Source organism: Notamacropus eugenii, chromosome 4 (assembly GCF_028372415.1).
Source record: "Notamacropus eugenii isolate mMacEug1 chromosome 4, mMacEug1.pri_v2, whole genome shotgun sequence".
Taxonomy (NCBI): Eukaryota; Metazoa; Chordata; class Mammalia; order Diprotodontia; family Macropodidae; genus Notamacropus; species Notamacropus eugenii.
Window position 1 is genome coordinate 99,651,737 of NC_092875.1, and position 22,415 is coordinate 99,674,151.

Sequence of the window (22,415 nt, forward strand, 5' to 3'; positions counted from 1 at the left end):
AGTGTGTGACCTTTGATGAACTAGTTAGTCTGTGAGGCACCTAGGGACTAAAGTGGATAGAGTACTGGATCTGGAGTCAAGTGGAGGAGATCTGGATGTGGATTCAGACTCACTAGCTATGTGAACCTATGACAGTCACTTAAACTATTCCAGCCTCCATTTCCTCAGCTGTAAAATGGGGATGATAATAATAATAATAGCAGATATTGTTGCTATAAGGATAATATCTGTTAAGTGCTTAGCACAGTGCATGGCACTTAACAAGTGTTTTCTTTTCCTTCTCTAGGAATCAGAATATTCATCTTGTAAATGGAGTGTTGTACTAGATGACTTCTAAGGTTTCTTCTAGACCTAAAAATTGATTATCTTGTGAAAATACATTTAAAGATAACTCTAAAATTTACATAATTACTTACAGATTTTGGCTAATTTTGTCTTTACAACACCTCTGTTAAGTACTATCTCCAGGAATAATTAAATATAAGTAAGAAAATAAAGCACAAAGCACTAAAATGTTAATTGCTGTGGAATAATTTTTTCACCCTATCAGGTTTTGAGTAAAAAATACTAGATTTAGGGATAGGAGAGGTGATTCAGACCCTAGACCTTCTTCTGAGTGCTACTTTCCATCTCCTGATTGATGTTTCCTCAGAGGTAATGTGGCTAGGGAGTGGGTGAAACAGACTTCCTTTAGTGCAAGTAAAAAGCAACTGCCACTTCTTACTTCCTACCTGCCCTCTAACAGCAGTATAGAGAACCTCCAGTGCAAAGAGAAACAACCTTCACTTTGGTATCAGGACTTCCATCTTCTACTGTGTTTGCCCCTTGAGGGAAGAGGGAAAGAAAAGCCTGGAAAAAAATGGAGTTTCTTTCTCTGCTGTGCAGGTTCCAATTCCATCTTCTTGCTCTACTGTTTTCTGTTTACTGTCCACTTTTTGGAGGGAAGAGGAGCTGTGTAACGGGGCCTCCCATCAAACAATCTGTCTTTATTCCTTTCATATCATTTTTGTCTCTTGATGGATCTCCAGCCTCCTTTAGAAAGAGGAGTGGTATGTTGTACACAATGATACCTAATCTCACAACAAGTCATGTCCTACATATCCCAATAATTCTGAACCTCTGAGGATAATTCTCCAAACCCTATTCTCCATCTCCTGTCACCTGATTATATATTCCCATGCCCCTCAAACTTCTCCACTCAAAGTTCTAACCAAACACCATCCTCCCTTTCCACTTTGCTTCTAAAAATGTCTGTTCAATAGTCAACAAAATTACTTTAACTCTATATCTTTTCCTTTCCCATTCCTTCCACCTTCTAGCAATTACTTAAACTTAAAAAAAGCCCTCGGGTGACATAATCTCCCGGGTCACCCTTTCCAGTACTGACCGCATCTTTACATTCCCCTTGCCTCACTGACTGAGGCTGGGCAATTGGAATACTCATTGTTTCATATTGCTGCTTCCACTTTTTCTCCCTACTTCTATCACCAATAACCTCTCCTCTTTGTGATTCATTCTATTCACCTCCACAAAACAATAAAATTTCTAGTAGCTGTTATGTACAGATTTCCAGGTAATTCCCCTTCCTTTCGAGTTTGGTATATGGCCCACAATCTTTCTCTCCTCTCTAATTCCTGCCCTTAAATTAGGAGACATATATACATATGTGTGTGTGTTTAACATAAGTATTGAATCTCCTCCAAATACCAGAAGCACTCACTCATTTATTCAACCCACTCACTTCTCATGATCTATTCCTCAGATCCACCTCCATCGTACATAAAGATGGTCATGACCTTGATCTTGCCATCACCCACAAATGTACTATCTCCATGTTTGAGTTCCAAAATCCCCTTTCCACCTTTCCCTCACCTTCCCTTAGAAAACCATGTTTTTCATTCACATTGTGTCCTCAAATACTTTGACTTCTCAATTCTCTCCCAGATCTTCTCTTGTTCATTACTCATTCTCTCCTCTTTTCTCCTTCTTGATCCCTTGATGAAACAATTAAAATCTATAATGTCCTCTTCCATTCAGTTCCTAGGTCCCTTATCATTTTTCCTATTATACCCGGTTAAATCTCAACCTCTGATCCCCCACTTTCATTCATATACACTGTTCTGCAGAGTGAAGGTAGAGAAACAACACACAACCATTCTTATTAGGTCCGCTACAAATTTATATAACATACCTTCAACTGGGCCTTCACTGCTGCTAGGCAATCCATCTATACTTCCCACTTCAACTCACTATTGCACTCTCCATAGGGTCTCTTCCATACCTTTTTATCCATTCTCAAACCTTACATGGCTGTCCTTATATTCACCTCCTCAACTGATACCTTTGCTTCATAATTAGCAAAAATAAGAGAGCATTCACTGTGAGTTCCCTTTTTTTTCCCTCTTGCTCATCTCATATCACTCACGCTGGTCTTCAGTTGCCATCTCCTCCTTCTACCTTGTCTCACACAATGAGGTGGCCTTAGTTCTTATCAAGGCTTAACCCTCTACATGCTCAACTAATCATTTTTCATTCCGATAGATTGCCTCCTTTTCCATACCAAATCCATCACTTATTTTCAATCTTCCCATATGTACTGGATACTTCCTTACTGCCTAAAACCATCACCATGTCCCTCCTCTCCTCAAAAGGCCTATTTTTTTATCTTTGCTAATGATCATTCCATATATTTTCTCTCTTTTGTGACTAAAGTCCTGAAAAAGACCATCTATACAACAGGTGTCTCCACTTTTTCCCCTCTCCCTCTTCTTAATCCCTTTTAATCTGGCCTCTAGTCTCATTATTCCACAGAAATTGATCTCTCAAAATTTATCAATGGTAGATTAATTGCCAAATCCAATGATCTTATCAGCACCTATTGATTTTGCCTCTGCAACACCTCTGGAATTTGTCCCCTTCTCTCTTCTGACACTGCCACCCCTTCTGGTGCAGATCTTTATGACCTCAGACCTGAACTTGGAAAAGCCTACTGGTGGGTCTGCCTGCTTCAAGATTCTCCCCACTCCAAAACATCTACCATTTAGCCACGAAAGTAAATTTGTCTGAACTGCAAGTCAGACTCAGTCGCATTATGCCTTCATATTGATGAGTCCCTGGCCTGAATGATTTCAGGTCATGTCCAGATCTGATCAAGTCCAGATCACTGATTTGGTTGGGGTATTTCTTTTCTACCATCCTGAATCATTATGCTCCTTAAATGTGGGAAGACAGACTAGAGGTTTAAAAAAATGCATCTTAGGAAAGACCTCTTACAAAAAGAAGGTTCTCTCTCTCTCTCTGTCTCTCTCTCTCTCTGTGTCTCTGTCTCTCTGTCTGTCTGTCTGTCTCTTCCTTTCTCCTCCTCTCCATATACAGAAATATTATACAGAAATATGTATATGTACATGTGTATTTGTGCATATATGTATATTTGTATGTACTCTAGAATATTGAAAAAATTTTTAAAAAATATATACATACATGATAAAATCAAAAGTGTGAGCCATTACTTCTTCCCTAGCTTTCTTGAATGCTTAGAATCATTTACATAGCAATCAAGAGAAGATGTTGGGCAAAAAATAAGTTTTATAATCCTAGCCTCCACATTGTTACTCTTACAAAGATGCTTTAAGTGGGTTTTGATGGAACAGACTCCATATAAGGGATTTATCAGGATTTAATAAGGAATTTCTATTAGTTAATCTGATCGTCTTTTAAGGCAATGGTTTTTTATTCCACCCCAGATCCAGGCAGCCTGAAAAACTACCTTAATTACAGCTTCAGTGCTCTCTTCCTGTCTTTCATTCTATACCCCTTGGCTGGATTATTTGGTTAACTGATGGAATTACAGAGAGCTGTCAGTCTGCCCATATCAGGGAGAGGCATTTTTAGTTTTTTCATTTCTTTGTTTTCCCTTACCACGTTGGAAATGAGATGGCCAACAGGTGGCTCTGAAGAAAGGAAACCCGGAAACTGATAGCAGAGAGAATCTTGGAGGCCACAAAACATGGAGATATCCAGGAGAAAGCTGTGTGAGCTTAACACTAAAGGCCATCAGCCATCAGATCTGCAGTCGTGAAGGTCTGAGATGCCTTAGCCACGTGTTTACTGCTCAAATATAAGTCTTAAATAAACTCTTAAACAGCTTGTATGTTCCTTGGTTACATACATTTCCATTACAGGTGTTCTTTGGTTATATAAGGTCTTTCTGTGTGTACTTTTCTACACAAGTAACTAGAACGTGCGTGGCAGAAGTTTTAGTGTTGTTGTCTTGTTTTCATAATTTATATGTGTGTGTGTGTGTATTTGTGCAGATGCATCAGTTTTTAGCTTTATTCACAATAGCAGGCCCCTTCTGCAGCATTTATCCAAATTATAATCTCCATTTAAAGTCCTGCTTTTTCTACGAATCCTTCTCGGTCGCTCATCACAAACTCATCCATCCCCTTTCCTCTGAATGCATCACATGTATGGTATGCACCATAGGGACATTTGTCATTTTGTCCCTATTGTATTGTGAATTGTCTTTCTATATAATATTTTTTTCCTTCTAGTAGGCCTTTTCATCTCAAATTTATTATAAGTTCCTTTGTGACAGTAATCTTAGGTTATATTTTGATATCTTCAAGGCACCTTTCATTCCTTTAAATGTAGGTAGCTATTTATACATTTGTGAATAAATAGAGCAATAATGCAAATGTATACACGTACATTTTTTCTTTAAATCCTATCAAGAATCAGGTCTGTACAGATCTAAACCTTCATGACCTGGTCCCACAGTACCAAAAATGGCCTGATCAGGAAGCCATAAACTCAGTGGGATGAGCCAGTGGCTTGACTGTTAGGCAGAGACTGGAAATCTTATGTTCTGAATCATCAATTTTGCTTTGTTTTGTTTTTATTTTTATCTGCACTTGCATTCTATTCAACGATAACCTAGCTCAATAAATAAGTGACTTAATGAACCAAAGTATGATTCATAGGAAGTTTCTATCCATTATCATAAAAAATAATAACCATTTTAAATGATAAATCAAATAACATCCTTAGTATTACTTAGTTTCTCCATATCATTTGTCTGGCTGCTCACCCAGTCACTCAGAGTTCACCAAATTTGAGGGATTTTCCAAAGCTAAGGGGACTAGTGTACTTCCAAGATAGAGCTGACACTGAAATTTAGGCCCCAGTGACCTGTATTTGAATAGAGATTTTAGGCCTAAGAAGGAAGCTTCCAACTGAGTTATAGTGATTTTGCAGATTGGTAGAGGAGGGATGTCCTGGGACATAGGAGAGTGATGGGGTAAGACACTTAGAGTTCTAATTCTAATAAGGAATTTTTAATTTATGTATCACTGATCTCTTTATTATGGAATACTCTGACAAATGACCAAGGTTTAAGGCGAATACCTCTAAGGATGCGTCTCAAGAGAAACTCACCCTTTCTCTTATGGAGTAAGCAATCCAGATAGTCTCCCTGACAAATTTTAGAACAAATTGTAGACTGCAAAGCACAGACACAGGATTTTGAACTTGAAAGCACTTTAGAGATCATTCTCTGTAATAGTTTTTATTTCATAGATGGATAAATTGAGGTTCTAAGGCATTAAGTTACTCATTTGAGGATGTACACATAGAAATCCAAGTAAACAAAATGTGCTGAACTTGTCCCTCATGGACAACCAGGAGACTGTCTCTTCCTCTCTAAACTTTCCTAATATCTTATCTCTACAGAATGTAATGCTACCTGCTTAGATCCATATATTCATTGACATGACTAGTTCCTTTCTCAGTGAAGATTAACAACATTCTCCCATGCTGCATTTTCCTTCCTTCCTTCCTTCCTTCCTTCCTTCCTTCCTTCCTTCCTTCCTTCCTTCCTTCCTTCCTTCCTCCCTCCCTCCCTTCCGTCCTTCCTTCCTTCCTTCCTTCCTTCCTTCCTTCCTTCCTTCCTTCCTTCCTTCTTTCCTTCCTCCCTCCCTCCCTTCCTTCCTTCCTTCCTTCCTTCCTTCCTTCCTTCCTTCCTTCCTTCCTTCCTTCCTCCCTTCCTTCCTCCCTTCCTCCCTCCCTCCCTTCCTTCCTTCCTTCCTTCCTTCCTTCCTTCCTTCCTTCCTTCCTTCCTTCCTTCCTTCCTTCCTTTCTTCCTTCCTCCCTCCCTCCCTTCCTCCCTCCCTCCCTTCCTTCCTTCTTTCCTTCCTTCCTTCCTTCCTTCCTCCCTCCCTCCCTCCCTCCCTCCCTCCCTTCCTTCCTTCCTTCCTTCCTTCCTTCCTTCCTTCCTTCCTTCCTTCCTTCCTTCCTTCCTTATTTTGGGGGACAATCAGGATTAAGTGACTTGCTCAGGGTCACACAGCTAGTGTCTGAAGCTGGATTTGTACTCTGGTCCTCCTGACTCCAGGGCTGGTGCTCTATTCACTGTGCCACCTAGTTGCTACCCTTTTTTCACACTTACATATAAATTCATCTGAAATGATTATCTTGCATATAGTAGATCTTCAGTAGAGAATGTCATTATAAAAGAAGTCAGCTTCTTTTGTGTACTTATGTGGGCATGTTTGTGTATGTCTGTATAAATGTGTATGTATTGTTTTTGGCAGTGAGCCTCTGAGAATCATTGAATATACTATTCTGTTTCCTAAATTCATCCATCCCATTCTCCTCTTTTCCTTCTATTTAATTCTAGTCCATTTCATTGTTTATCTGAAGTGGCTATCCACAATATGCATATTAATAAGATGATTTGACAGGCTGCCCATCCAGCTGCAGATCTTAATCCAGGCGATTCATGTTTTCATTCTCTTTTTGTGACTCTCTGATTCCCACAGTTTCTCAGAAGTTATTAACTCAATGGTATATGCCAGTAAGGAGGTAGGGGGAGAAAAGTATGACTATGTTAAATTAACCATTTTCTTTTAGCAAAACACTTTCCTAATAATTATCTTAGCAATTAATTAACAAAAACATCCTTATGTCTATTTGATAGATCTAGACATCAATAAGCATTTCTTAAGCACTTAATATGCTCCAGACATCATGTATTCTATCTGCTGATGAATTAAAGAAAGGCCAGAATAGGTTCCTGCCCTCAAGGAACTAACATTTTAGTGGAAGTAGAAACATAGAAAAAATATACATATATAATGTACATAGAGATTAAATAGAAACTAATCTCAGAGTGCCTCCCAAATTGGCCCTGGCATCACAGTATAGAAAAGGGGTTTGATATTTCATTTAAATCTAGAAGAGGTGAATTAAAATCCCACTTCATGTACTTAACTAGCTGTGTGACACCAAACAAGTTGCTTGACCTCCCTCTGCCTCAGTTTCTCCATCTATAAAATGAAGTATTTGGACTTGATGTCTTTCTAAGGCCCTTCTAGCTATAAATCTACAATCAGCCATTGAAGATGAAATCCAGCCCAGAGCCCTAGCATGATTGGGGTACTGTAAAAAAGCACAGATTACCCAAAAAACAGTATTCTCTATAATCAAATAAACCCCACTACAAAATTCTCTACCCCATTTGTACTCAGACAACAAATTCTATTATAAAATCTTTTTACTTAAATATATTTTTACCTTCATTAAATATTTCTCAATTACTATGAGTTCTAAACATTCTCCCTTCCCTCATCTCTCCTCCCCCTGCCTTCACTTGAGAAAGTAAGCAATTTGTACAGATTATACATGTGAAGTCATGTAAAACATTTTTCTACATTAACCATATTGCAAAACAAAACACAGACAAAACAAATGAAAACTTCAAGAAAAATAAAGTAAACAAAAGGTATACTTTAATCTGCATTCAAATTTCATCAATTATTTCTCTGGAGATAGATAATATTTTTCATCATAAGTACTTCAAAATTGTTTTAAATTGCTAAGAATAGTTGTCAGTCACAGTTGATCATAATACACTGTTGCTGCTATGGTCCATAATGTTCTCCTGGTTCTGCTCATTTCACTTAGTTCATGTAAGTCTTCCCAGGTTTAGTTCGTCATTTCTTACATACATTAGTATTCTATCACAATAACATCACAACTTGTTCAACCATTCCCTAATGTATGGATATTGCCTCACTTTCCAATTCTTTACCACTACAAAAAGAGACACTATAAATATTTTTGTACTAGGTCCTTTTTCTTTTTTGTCTCTTTGGTTTACAGATCTTGTAGTGGTATTGTCGGGTTAAAGGGTATGAACAGACTTGTAGCCCTTTGGGCACAGTTAAAAACTGTGGAATGGTTGGATCAGTTCACAACTCTATCAACAATGCATTCGTATCCCAGTTTTCCATATTCTTTCCAACATTTGTCATTTTCCTTTTCTGTTATATTAATGAAACTTATTGTTGCAAAATAATTTTGCAATTTGCATTTCTCTAGTCAATAGTGATTTGGAGTATTTTGATATGATTATATGTAAATTTGATTTTTTCTGAAAGCTGCATATTTATACCCTTTAATCAGTTACCAAGTGGGGAATGGCTCTTATTTTTATGAATTTTAAATATTATTATTACTTTATAAGTTTACTGCAGCTTTTTATTTTCGCTACTGCTCCAGGATTTGATTTAAACAATTAATTAAAAGTTGTTTCAGGGGGAATGTTGGGTGAATTTCTGAACTGTTCAGAGACAAAGCATCATGACTAAGACAGTTATAGGACAAAATCAACTAACTGTAAATAAATCAATTTTTTTTAAAAATACAGAATCAAAGAGATGTCAGGAATAGACCTTTTTAAAAAGGAAATGATGCCTGCACCTCAGAAGCAGTCTAGGTATTGGGAGGGGTATATATGTGATAGCTTTCTTGACTAATTCTATGAAATTATTGGTATTCCTTGGAAAAATTCAGATATAATCTTTAAAATCCCTCTACGTTCATCCCCTAGCCCATCATTAATATAGGTGATCCATTAACTGAGCTATACTTTATTCAGGTAATAAAGATATAATAGTCACAGGAGGATGAGATTGTTGCTAGTCTAGTGTTCCCAATTTCCAACCAACCATATTGTCCCCACATGCCTCATCTCTGTAACCAATGATAACTTTTCCCCCACCTATGAAGCACTTTGTTCTGTACATCCTTATTAAAAGGAAAAAAAACTATAAAAAAGATATCCTTTCCCATCCCTGCCCCACCCACCCTTGTCTTAGTTTTGTTGAGGAATCTGAGATCCTATTTATCTGTAAATACATGCTTTACTAATAAATTATGCCTGGAACTGTGTGCCTTGACTTACTTTATTTTGACTATAATATCCCTCCAGACCAAGTATAATTCTCCAAATATAACAGTCACAGCTGAGTGGTATAAAATAGAAAAAAACCCACCATATATGGACTGGTAAGACTGATTTTGAATACACCACTATTACCTATTCATATTACCTATGATCTTGGACATTAATTAATTCATCTGTAAAATGAAATAGTCAGACAGTATCCTAGTGCTTCACAATCCCAAAGGCTCTAGCTTACCCAAACGTGGTAAAAACTCACCCAAAACATTGTTGGAAAAATTGGAAATCACTTTGGAAGAAAGTAGATATAGATCCAAATCTCCTGCCACATACCAAGATAAACCGTAAATGTATACATGATTTAGAAATAAAAGGTGACATTGAAAAGACAGTAGAGGAACAAGAGAAAATTTGCCTTTTATTTTTATAGATAGAGGAAATGTTCATGACCAAGCAAAAGATAGATAGGGTCATATCACATAAAAAGGGACAATTTTGATTTTATAAAATTAAAAAAAAACTTTTCACAAATAAAAGCAAAAAAGCTAAAATTAGAAGAAAAGTGGGTATGTTGGTAAGAATACCTGCAGAAAATTTCCTCTGATAAAGTTTTTATTTCCATGATATATAACCATTGATCCAAATATATTAAAATAGGATCCATTCCCCATTTGATAAAAAGACAAAGCATATGAACAAGATGTATTCAGAAATTTTCAGAATCCAAGCTATCGATGTGAAAGCAATGTTCCAGGTAACTAACAGATATAGAAATTATGAATGAAAGCATCTTTCTGTTCTATTTCACACCACATTAGATTGGCAAAATTTACAAGAAAGAAAGAAAAAGGGTAGGAGAGAGCAGGGAAAGAAGAGAGAGAGGAAGGGAGAGACAGAGGGGGAGAGAGAGAGAAAGACAGAGGCAGAGAGACAGAGAGAGACAGAGACAGAGAGAGAGAGAGAGAGAGAGAGAGAGAGAGAGAGAGAGAGAGAGAGAGAGAGAGGGAGAGAGAGAGAGAGAGAGAGAAGGAGAGGAGAGAACAAGAGAGATGAGAAGAGATGAGATGAGAGGAGATGAGAGGAGGAGGAAAGGAAGGAAAGAAGGAAGGAAGGAGAGAAGGAAGAAATTGACATATATTGGAGGGGCTGTAGAAAAACAAGTACATTAATGTATTGTTGGTAGATCTGTGAATTGATCCAGTTATTTTGGAGCAGTCTGGAACTATGCTTCAAAGTGAAACTATACATATCCTTTGATCAAATAATATTGGCAGTAGATCTATACATAAAAAGTCAAAAAGAGCAAATATCCATATTTGCAAGCATATTTATAGTCACTTTTTGTGGTGGCAAAACAAAGAAACAGCTGGAAACTGAGGAGGATTCCATCAATTGAGGATTGACTGAACAAATTGTGGAATAAAATGTAATGGGAGGGGAGGAGCGGAGATGGCTGAGTAACAGCACAGATTTCATAGTGCTCTCCCCCCAAAGTCAGCCAGATACCTGTAAAAAATCACTCTAAACAAATTCTGGAGCTGCACAACTCAAGAATAATGAATGAAACAAATCTCTAGCCCAAGACAGTCTGGAAGGTGGTAGGGAAGTGTCTATCATGCCATGCTGGGAGTAGAGCACAGTCTAGTATGGAGCAAGTCAGCACAGAGGGGATCTAAGCAGGTTTCGGGGGTGACTGAATATTGGACACCCATGGTGGTTTCCAGACTTTAAGACCCCAAAAGACAGAGGACAAATTGGAAGGCCAGTGGACAAAACCTGTGGGGTACTATGTGAGAGAGTAGAGTTGTCAGACCCCAGCCCCAGGGCAGTGGAGGAGGGGGATCCTGTGGCACAGGAGCCTGTGGCAGCAGCAGCAGGGGCAGCAACAGCAGCAGTGACTGTTTCTAGAGTTCTAGGCCCACAGATTGTAAGAGGATCAAGCAGCTGACAGCACTCCCCCAGCTCTTCCCCCCCCCCCCACTAGAAGGTGAGAATTACCTTGGAAAAGAGCTCAAAAGTCAGATAAATAGCTGGGAAAATGAGCAAAAACCAGGAAAAAAAGACTATAGAATCTTTGGTGACAAGGAAGACTAAAGTATACAAACAGAAGACAACAAAGTGAAAGCTCCTATACCCAAAGCCTCCAAGAGAAGTATTAATTGGTCTCAGGCCATAGAAAAGCTCAAAAACAATTTTGAAAATCAAGTAAGAGAAGTAGAGGAAAAATTGGGAAGAAAAATGAGAGTGACAAAAGAAAATCATAAAAAATGAGGCAACTGCTTGCTAAAAGAGACCCCAAAAATGCTCAAAAAAATAACACTTTAAAAGATAGACTAAACCAAATGACAAAAGATATCCAGAAAGCCAATGAGGGGAAGAATGCCCTAAAAAAGCAGAATTGTCCATATGAAAAAGGAGGTCCATTCTAATATTTAAGGAATTGTTTTCTTCAGTGAGCTTTTGAAATTTTAATTAACCTTCTTTCCTTGATAACTGCTTGAAAGATGATGTCTAGGCCCTATTTTTGACCATGGTTTTCAGATAATCTAATGTTTTTAAATTGTCTTCCTGGATCTATTTTCCAGATCTGTTGTTTATCCAATCAGATGTTTTACATTGTCTGCTATTTTTTTCATTCCTTTGATTTTGTTTTATAATTTCTTGATGTAAGAATAATATATAATCTGTATAATCTATAATCAACGAATGAAATATCCATTTATTAAGAGCCTACTATGTATCAGAGAGTGGGCAAGGTGGTGGGTATATAAGACTAAAAATGAAACTGTCTCTACCCTCAAAGAGATTTCTTTCTTTCAGAGGAGATAAGATTTTTAAATGTAAGAATATAAAAAAATAAATGAAAATTATTGGGGTGGAAAGCTCTATTATTGGTGGAAAGCAGCAGCAGAAGTTAGAGGAATGAGTAGTTTTCATGTTGAATAGACTTTGGAAGGAAAGAGTGGGGTCAATGGCATATGAGATGAGATTAAGTTGGAAGTGTAATCTATGCATTCAGACACCCATTCAAGTTATATCATCATTCTTCCAATTACAACCTAAGATGAGCATCATCCTTGATTCTTCACTCTCTCTTTCTTTTTCACCCCTTATATATAATCAGATGTCAAGTCCTGTTGATTCTACATTCATAACATCTTTTATATACATCCCATTTCTTTCCTCTGACACTCCTACCACCATGCTGTGAGACCTCACCACCTCACACTTGTATTGCCATATCCTACTGGTTGGTCTCTTCTCACCCAAACCCCCATTTAATAAACTTCAGTGACTCCTTATTTCCCCTAGGATCAAATATAAAATCCTCTGTTTCACCTTCAAAGTACAAAGTTTATTCAAAGTGCTCATTCCCTTTCCAGTCTTCTTACATCTCATTCCCCTCCTTGTATGCTATGATCGGGTATTACTGGCCTCCTTGATGTTCCTCATGTGAGCCATTCCATCTCCAGATTCCATTCATTTTCACTGGTTATCTGCTATGCCTGGAGTTCTTTTCCTCTTTTTCTCTGTTCTCTGGCTTCCTTTGAATCTCAGATACAATTTTATCTTCTTCAACTAGGCTTCCCCAGTCCTGCATAACACTATTGCCTTCCCTATGAGATGCTGTCCTGTTTAGAGTATGCTTATGTTGTTTGCACTTAGTACTTGGCAAGTTGTCTCTCCCAATAACCTGTGAACTTGTGGAGATCAGGGATTTATCTTTTGCCTTTCTTTGTATCCTCTGTGCCTTTAACGCTTCCTGACATATATCAAGCTTTTGAATTGCTGTTGTCTGACTCCTGAGTCCTTGCACAACTCATATGCCTCAGGTGCATCTGCTCACTGGAAGTTCTGCCAACATTATTCTTGCCCTGTCGTTGCTGACCTTGACTTATTTGAGAGACAGACTTCATCTGTCATTGTTTCTGGTAAATTTGCTTCTTTCTTCATGTATATTTTGTTTTTTTCTTCCCAATTACCCCAGCATAGATTTGTTTTGTTAGTTTGCTTGGTTTATTTTATTTTATTTTTTGTCATTAACAAATGTTAAGTTGGAAAGGACTAAAGTAGTCCAGTTAGCCAGTCTGAACCTGAACAGGAACTTCCCTCTACAATACACTCAGCAAGTAATTAAACAGCCTTTGCTTGAAGATTTCTAGTCAGCAAGTACTCATACACTCCTGAGACAGCCCCATTACACTTTTGGTCAATTTGAACTACCAGGAAGTTGTTTCTTCATATAAATCCTAATTTTGCCTCTTAGCAATTTCCACACATTGGTTCTATATTTATTATCCTTAAGGGCTAACTTAAACAAATCCATTATTGCCTCCATGTGGTAGACCTTCAAATACTTTTTAAAAGCTGCAAGACATTTTCTACATCTCTTCTCTAGGCTACTTATCTGAAGATTTTTCAATAAATCCTCACATGGAATGATCTTCAAGCATGCATCATGCCTCCCTCTGCTTTCTTGTTAGTGACCTACCTAAAATATGGGCCAAGATTTGAACACCATAAACCAAAATTGTCTAAACAGGATAGAGTATGGCAGAACAATTGTTTTATTCATGGATGTTGTTTCTCAATTTCTGTAACCTAAGATCACATTGTCTTTTTAGAATAAAAAGGTCATGTTGTTTTGCTAATGCACTTTGACTTAGAAGGACATTAAAATTCCTGTTGTTCTCCCACTCCCAGATGAATAGCTGTCTAATTTTATGTTCCCCATCTTAGAACTCTAATGTGAAACTTTTTATTTGTCCCTATTATATTTCTTCTCATTAGATTCAGTCTAGTGTTCTATTCTGTCAGGATATTTTTGAACCGTGACAATGTTTTAGCTAAAATCCTTCTAGCTTTGTATCATTTGTAAATTTGATAAGCCTCCTCCTCAAGGTATTATCCAAGTCACTGAACAATAATGTTGAAGAAGTAGTCTACTAGAAACTACCTTCCAAGCTGACACTGAACTATAGGAGGAGAAAATTAGATCAGGAAGAAAACTGTCTACATTTTAGGTCCAGTCCTTCAACCAATTTTCAATACACTTAATGGTGCCCAAAGTTTTGCATGATTTCAATGTGAATTATGTAAATTTACTTGTCAATTGCTTCCATGAAATCTTAGTAAATTATATCTTTAGTATTAAGGCTACAAGGTCGCAAAGTGGATAGACTGAGAGACTGGGAGTCAGGAAGTCCTGAGTTCAAATCCTATCTAATGCTTAATAGTTGAATTATACTGGACAAGTCTCTTAGCCTCAGTGTCCTCTGCTATAAATGTGAATAATAGTCTTTACCTTACATAGTTGTTGTGAGAATCAAATGAGATGATATATATATATATATATATATATATATATATATATATATATATATATATATATATATATATATATATATAAAGCATTTCAGAAATCTTAAAGTGCTATGTAAATGTTGGCTATTAATATACCCATGATGCAGCAGTCTAGTAACCCTTACCAGAAAGGAAAATTAAATTTATCTGGCATGACATATACTATGTCTTTAAAAATAAAAATCACTCTTTTATCTTGGCCAAGCAAAACGGTGGATAGAGTGCTGGAGGAGAGTCAGGAAGTCCTGAGTTCAAATTTGATCTTGGACACTTTCTTATGCCAACCTGGAAAAGTCACTTGAATTCACTCAGATTTGGCTTCTTATTGTTAAAATGAGATGAATAGTAATAATAATAATATTTACATCACAGGATGTTGTGAGTATCAAATTATTGAAAAGCTTCAAATACTATATAAATTGCAAAAGTTATTATCATTATATAATATTGTTAATATTAAAACTACAAGTTGACAGATGGTCAGTCTTGGATTCAGATGGTTCTAGATATTTGCCGTCTGTGTGATGCTGAAGAAGTTAATTTATCTCAGATTCAGTTTATCCATCTGAAAAATAGGCCAAAATGTAATGTCTATGTCACAGGGTTTGCATAACTTGTTTTATTTTGCCAACATTAAAACATTAAAGAAATGTTACTAATTTTATTATTACATAAAAGCATTTTGCATAAAACCATACAAATTAACCTTAATTAGCCTGCAATTTATAGCTTCTCCTTTCTTCATCTTTGGGAATAATGAAGCATTTGCCCTTCCATAGTCCTGTCATATTTCTTCCATTTTCTGGGATGTTTCAAATATCATTTTTTTTAAATTTTCAGACATGAATTCATAGAAGGTCACTGACGTCTTATTCAACACTGAAAATCTGTGAATCTGTAAAATGGATAGTTGTTCACATTTGTAAATACTGTCAGTAACTAAAGATGTAGCTGAGCTGAGCCAGGTTATTGAACCCACTGAGCGCATGTAAATGCTTTCTTGCTAAACTCTCAACTTACGGGGCTGGGGGGGGCGGTATTTACTCCTTATTTGACATTTTTGTTGTTTGTTTTTAGCTTAAATATCATTCTCTTTATTCTGTTCAGGAGATATAAAAAGTGTGTGTGTGTGTGTGTGTGTGTGTGTGTGTGTGAAGTGTGAGAGTGTGTAAGACTATGGGTCTTTGAGAGGTAAAGGAAAATACAGAGAGAAAAAGACAAAGTTAATAATAAACGTTTTCTTCTCTGTCTCTAGTCTTCACTTAGGCTTGTATCTTTTGTATGCACTCCCTCAATTAATCAATCAATACACACTAATTATGTGCCAGACTCTATGCCAAGTGTTGGGGCTACAAAAAGAGGAAAAATACAGTTAGCATCCTCAAGGAACTCACATTTTAATAGAAAAGGCAACATAAAAGGAAAAATATACACACAACTATATACAGAATAAACTGGAAATAATTAGCAGAGGGAGCAATTAGCTAGAATTATGAAGATTTTAGAAAGGCTTCTTTTTTACTTTATTTTATTTTTCTACAATAATTATGAATATATATACACACACAAATACAAACATACATGCAGGCACATGCATATATACTTAGCCACACATGCATATCTATAAAAATACACATGAATATACATATACATATATGTAAGAGCATGCTATGCATATTTCTGTTTGTCAGTTATTTTTCTAGATGTGAATAACATCTTCCTTCCTAGGTCCAAGCCTTTCCATGTTTTTCTATCACCCAGCTTCTCATTTCTTATATGAGCGTAGTAATCCATCACAATCATATACTACAGCTTAGTTAGCCATTCCCCAACTGAAGGGCATCTATAATTTTAGCCAAACTGATAGGTGCAAGATGAAATCTCAAAGATGTTTTAATTTGTATTTCTGTAAATAATGATTATTTAGAAAATTTTGCATATGATTAAATAGAAATGTCTTCTTAAAGAAGTTGGGATATTAATTGGGACATAAGCACCTAGGTAAGACCATAGATAGAGATTGAGAGGATTAAGGCATCAGGCAAATGTGGAGAATTGAGAGACAAAGTATCTTATTCATGAAACAGGAAGGACATCAGGCTCACTGGATGTGATGGGAAGTCTGATTTAAGAAGACTGGATAAGTAGCAGGGAGCTAGAGTATGAAGGACTTTGAATGCGTAGTAGAAAATGTTATATTTAATCTTGAAAGCAATAGGAAGTCACTGGACTTTATTGAATAGGTCAGTCTTGTGGTTGAGTAAAATCACATTAGTGGCCAAATGGAGGGTGGACTGCACTGGGGAGAGATTTGAGCCAGGAAGTTTCAGTAGTAGGATACTTGAATTGATTACTATGTTTACTGCCTTATCATCTCAAAGGGACTTGTGTATTATCCCCTTGTACATTTGTTTTCCATGATACAGGTAAAAGAATACATGTAGTGATGATGTATATTAATTTTAATTAGTGGTCCCAATGAGAATGTACTATACATCTTATAGCTCTGATGTTTCCAGCACTATTTTTGTGTATTTTCTTTTTTTATGTTTTTCTCAAATTTCTTTTAAATCATCCAAATCTGAGAGAGGAAAATTAGTCTCCTAAAGTTATTGTGCTACAATCTATGTATTTTTAAAATTACCTCAATTATTTCTTTATTATTTAAGAGGCTATACTACGTACAGTATATAAGTTCAATATTTTGGTTAGATATAACCTAAATTTGCAGATTTCTTTAATATTGATGTTAGTATTGACCAGTTTGTGGCATAATGGCAAAATTTAGAGACAGGAGGACCTGAGTTCAAATCCTGCTACAGACACTGACTTGCTTTCTAACCCCTGAACAAGTGACTTAATCTCTCAGAATCTCGTGTTCCCCATCTATAAAATAGTGGTAATAATAACATTTATCTCACAGGACTATGTAAGGATCAAATATGACAAGTAAATGAGATAATGTTTAAAAAGAACTTTAAAGATATTAAGGTGCTATCTAAATGTGAGCTTTCAGCAAAATTTTTATGGTTTATTGTTTGCAATTCATTAAGCATAATGTACTTACCTTGTTTATGACTGTGTATATTATGAATTTTAAAATATTTGTGATAGCATTATTGCAACTCTTTTTTATTTTTAATTTCCCTGATGATCAGAACATTTTCTTCCATTCTTTCATTTTTTCTTTTGTGTATGACTTTACTTTTTAGTAATATTTTTAGGAACATATTTAATTTATGTTTTGTTTCAATTTGTGTATCTAATATTTTTAAGTGGGCTTGTGGCTTGTTCTTCTTCATATTTTGAGTCAATAATCTAACCTATAATTAGTTTGGTTTAATCCACCTTGATGCAAACATATCCCCAGGGGCTCTATATCCTCCTTATGTCCGTCTCACAATTCTATCTCTTTCATTATTTTTCTTGTTTTTATATACTTGCCAAATCATGCCCCTTTTTTTCCTCTTTATTTCCCTTTTCTGTGAAGAATTTATTTAAAAATTAACCCTCTGTTCCTTCCTTTCAAATTCTTCAAATTGTTGGATTGTTTTGTTTTCATTTTTTGTTTGATTTTATTTTGTTTTTTCCGTCTTTTTCCTAGGAAAGTTTTTCTTTTGCCTTTCTGTCATTTTTTTTAATCCACGGTCTATATGCTTATTTATTCATTCTTTAATTTCTTTGTGTTCCTCATGGAAATAAAACTTATAAAGTACCAGCTCTGAGCTCCCTCTTCTAGCCAATTTCTGTGCTGTTGCCTATGTAGCTCTTGCCCCATTGCCCTTGTTTTCTTTCTTTGTCTCACATTCAAAAGTATCATTCATGAAGTAATATATAAAGATAGAAGTATTGTCCCATGAAAGAAGTTACTCAGTTACTCTACCCATTACTTCCCCAGAACCATTATCCTTCCCTTTGCAATACAAAGTCGTCTTTGGGTCCACATTCTCTAACCTTGAGGGAGCTGGTTTCATCCATGAACAGTGATTCCCCTTCTCCCAAGGCCAGACATTGTCCAAGTAGGCACAGCATCCTCTCAGAGGAAATATTCACCTTCTCACCAACTACCGTGCTATCCAATTCAATCTCTTGGGAACTTGTCATCTCCCATTAAAGATATATTACTTCCTCCAGGCAAGTTCTATATAGAGGGAGACAGCTTTGCTCTGTTGGGTTGAGACCTCCTCTTCCATTTTTCACCTATTTAAATCTCTCTGTTCTGTTGTATTTTCATTTTTTTTTAGTGTCCCTCTTCCTTATGAGAGATTATGGAAGTTATCCACTATTCATTATTCATATTTAGCCTTCATTGGGGGTCACATCGCACAAACCCTTTTGGCCTCTGTCTTTATCTTTACTCCATCCTAAAGCCCAGGTACACAACAGAATGATCCCATATTACTTCTTTAGCACAAATTCCGGTGTGTATTAGTTACCTCACGAGAAAGGTCTCATTGTATTCACCCGAGTACAATCACTCCTTTGTTTTTGTCAGAATCAAATTCAGCATAAGATATTTCTTTTCTAAGTTTTGATAAAGGGCTATATTTGAAGCAAGCTAAAGAAATCAAAATACTAATTAGAAAATTTGTTCCTTCCAGGCTCAGATCATTACACTGGTGGAGCACTGAAGACAGTCAATCTTGACAAACTACTCATCAATTAAAAGTGAAAATAATGTTTCCTTAGGTCAGAGGTGGGGAACCCACAGCGTCAAGACCACATGTGGCCCTCTAAGTCCTCAAGTGTGGCCCTTCGACTAAATCCAAGCTTCATGTGAAGTGAAACTTCAAATATTAGATGCACAAATTAAAGTAAAACATAAATTAAGAGTATTTCTAACAAGAAACACTATTAAAAAGAAAAGCCATATGTGAAGAAGAAATGAAAGAATGGAAGGAAATATACCGATCATCAGGTGAATTAAAAATAAACAAAATTTGGCATAATGCTATCACATGTCAGTGATGTTTGGATTCAGTAATGGGCTCCATTGGAGGACCTAGAGAGTCACATGTGCCCTAGGGGTCACAGGTTCTCCATCCTTGCCTTAGGTTGTCCTTAGGATGAGCAGACGTTCCCACTATATTTCTACCCTAGTCATAGCTAGAATATCACATTCAGGGCTAGTTTACTTATTTTAGCGTAGTGTAGTGTAGTGTGTATGTGTGTGTGTGTGTGTGTGTGTGTGTGTGTGTGTCTGTGTGTGTAAGGGGATAAACCACTTACTATGTAGTACCTCATACCTCTCAGTTCAATTAGATGTCTATTCATCATCTTGAATGGCTTCCTCACTCCCACTTGCCCTTACACTATCAGACTTAGGTTGCCAAAGAAGGATCACAAACTTGGAGCAATACAGTCTTAGGGTAACTCACATAACCCTGTGGGGTTATTGGTGGGGAAATGGTGTCTTCACATTCTGCACTTTAGGTCTTAAATTCCCCATTGATGTGCTTCCATTTTCACCAACCTAGTCACTTATAATAATGACATATTTATATCTTGTATATTATTGCTTATTTTAAAAAGCAATTGCAATAGTTGTATATCACAAGTACTCATATACCAAAGCAAGTGAGAAAATAATAAACCCATCAAAATTATAGATAAACTTAGTTCCCACTCATCTATCACAGTATCTATTGGGGTCAGTGTTCACTTACTTATCAGATACTTGACAAGGAGAATATGAGCAAAGAAAAACCATGTGACAGGGTAACTCAGAATTTAGAAACTATATATTTCATTGTTTGCTTTCTGTCTGGATAACTCTACATTTCCTTGATAAGTGTAGCTTTTGTTTTGAAAAGAAGCTTTCAGTGGTGAGCCATCTGACACATGCTATATTTCACTAAATCATCGTAGATACAATTTTGCACAGAAATTATGTGAACTTATCAATGACTTCTATGATATTCTGATTTCAAGTTTTTCTTCTGTTCAACTGAGTTAAACTGAATAGCAACTTTGGTGTCCATCATTTTTTGTTTCAGTCTTGGCTGATGCAACTTTGAAATATGTCCATTTTCATCTATCATGTCTCTGGGATAAAACTATGGGTCCTTTCTGTGAGTAATCCCACATTAACTATTAGTAGTAATTGAATTTTGATTTTTTTTTTTTAGTTTATGACCAGATAATTATATTTTCTCCTTAATCACAGAACAGTTTTGGTGTCCATATTTCAACAGTTATTACCTTAAAAGTTCCCCAACTCTTCGATTCCTCTTATACGAATTTGTGAGGTGCATTGGAATCTTTGTTTACATAAGTAGTCTACAGTTTATCCCAATCAAAATTAATAAATACTATCACATAAATTAAGTCAACTTTAACTTTGCTGTTTCTCTTAAATTTTTTGAGCAGATCTATGACATAGACAGGTGAATATTCAAGGCAGATTCAAATCAGCAACTGCTTTTCTCAAAAACATATCTATCTCTACTGCAACTACTTCCCTCCTCCCCACCCACCAACATTAGGAAGATCATTGATAAGTTAGATTGGTGGTGGTTGGTGGTTGTTGTTCTTTGTTCTGGAAGAGGACCAAAATGACATCACCATGATAACGTCAAGTTTCAATGTGTCTGACTGTGGCTAATCAGACCAATACGAGCTCAGAATGCTTTACTGCAGATTAAACACAAATAGTCCTTGTGAATATTTGGGGTTAATACTCTAAATTTCTGCCTTGTGTCTTTCCCTTGATCTGTTTTAATTTTGCTTTGCTCGTAGAACACGCCTTCTCTGATGTGGGTATGCCAGGCTGGGCAGTCCTGTGCCAGTGTCTCCCATGTTACACAATCAGTTCCAGAGTTCTTGAGAGAGACCTTAAAAGGGTCTTTGTATCAATTCTTTTGATCACCATGTGATCACCTGCCCCATGCAGGTTCTCCATAAAATAGTCTTTTTGGCAAGCATACATTTTGTGTTCGAACAATGTGGTCAGCCCATCAGAGCTGAACTCTCTGAAGCATAGTTTGAATGCTTGGCAGTTTAGCTTGAGTAATGACCTCAGTGTCTGGTACCTTATCCTGCCAGGTGATCTTTAGATCTTTCTAAGACAATTCAAACAGAAGTGAATCAGTTTCCTGGCATGGCACTGGTAGAATACTCATGTTTCACAGGTGTACAACAATGAGTTCAGTACAACGGTTCTAGAGACTTTCAGTTTGGTAGTCAGTCTAATACCTCTTCTCTCCAACCTTTCCTTCAGAGCCTCCCAAACACAGGAATATATACATATATATATATATATATATACATAGACATGCATGTGTGTGCATGTACACACAAACACATATATGTGACAGAGACTCAATATTTTGCCACATGAATATAATTTAATGAAAATATGTTTAGCATGAAGAAGAGAAAACATAATGAGAAGTAAATAGAATATCTTCATATATGTGAAGGGCTGTTAAATGGAAGATGGTTTAATGCTATTTGAATTCAGTAGGCACAACTAGGAACAAAATGTAGAATCTGCAAAGAAGTGGGTTTAAGCTTGATGGGGGTAGTGGATGGAGCTGAGAGAAAATCTTCCTTAGAGCTGTGCAAAAGTGGAATGGAGTGTTTTGAAAGGTAGTAGGCTTCCACTCATTGTAGGTCTTTTGACCAAGATCTCATCTGAATGATGATACTCATTGGGTATTTTTCGAGTGGATTCTGGTTTAGGGATTAATTGGATTAGATGGTCACATCTTTAAATAGCTCCAAAATACTCAATGAAGTTTTCACATCTTCCAAGCTATTGAAGATCAAGATTCCTGTCTGCCTCTTCATTCACTCAACCTCTTAA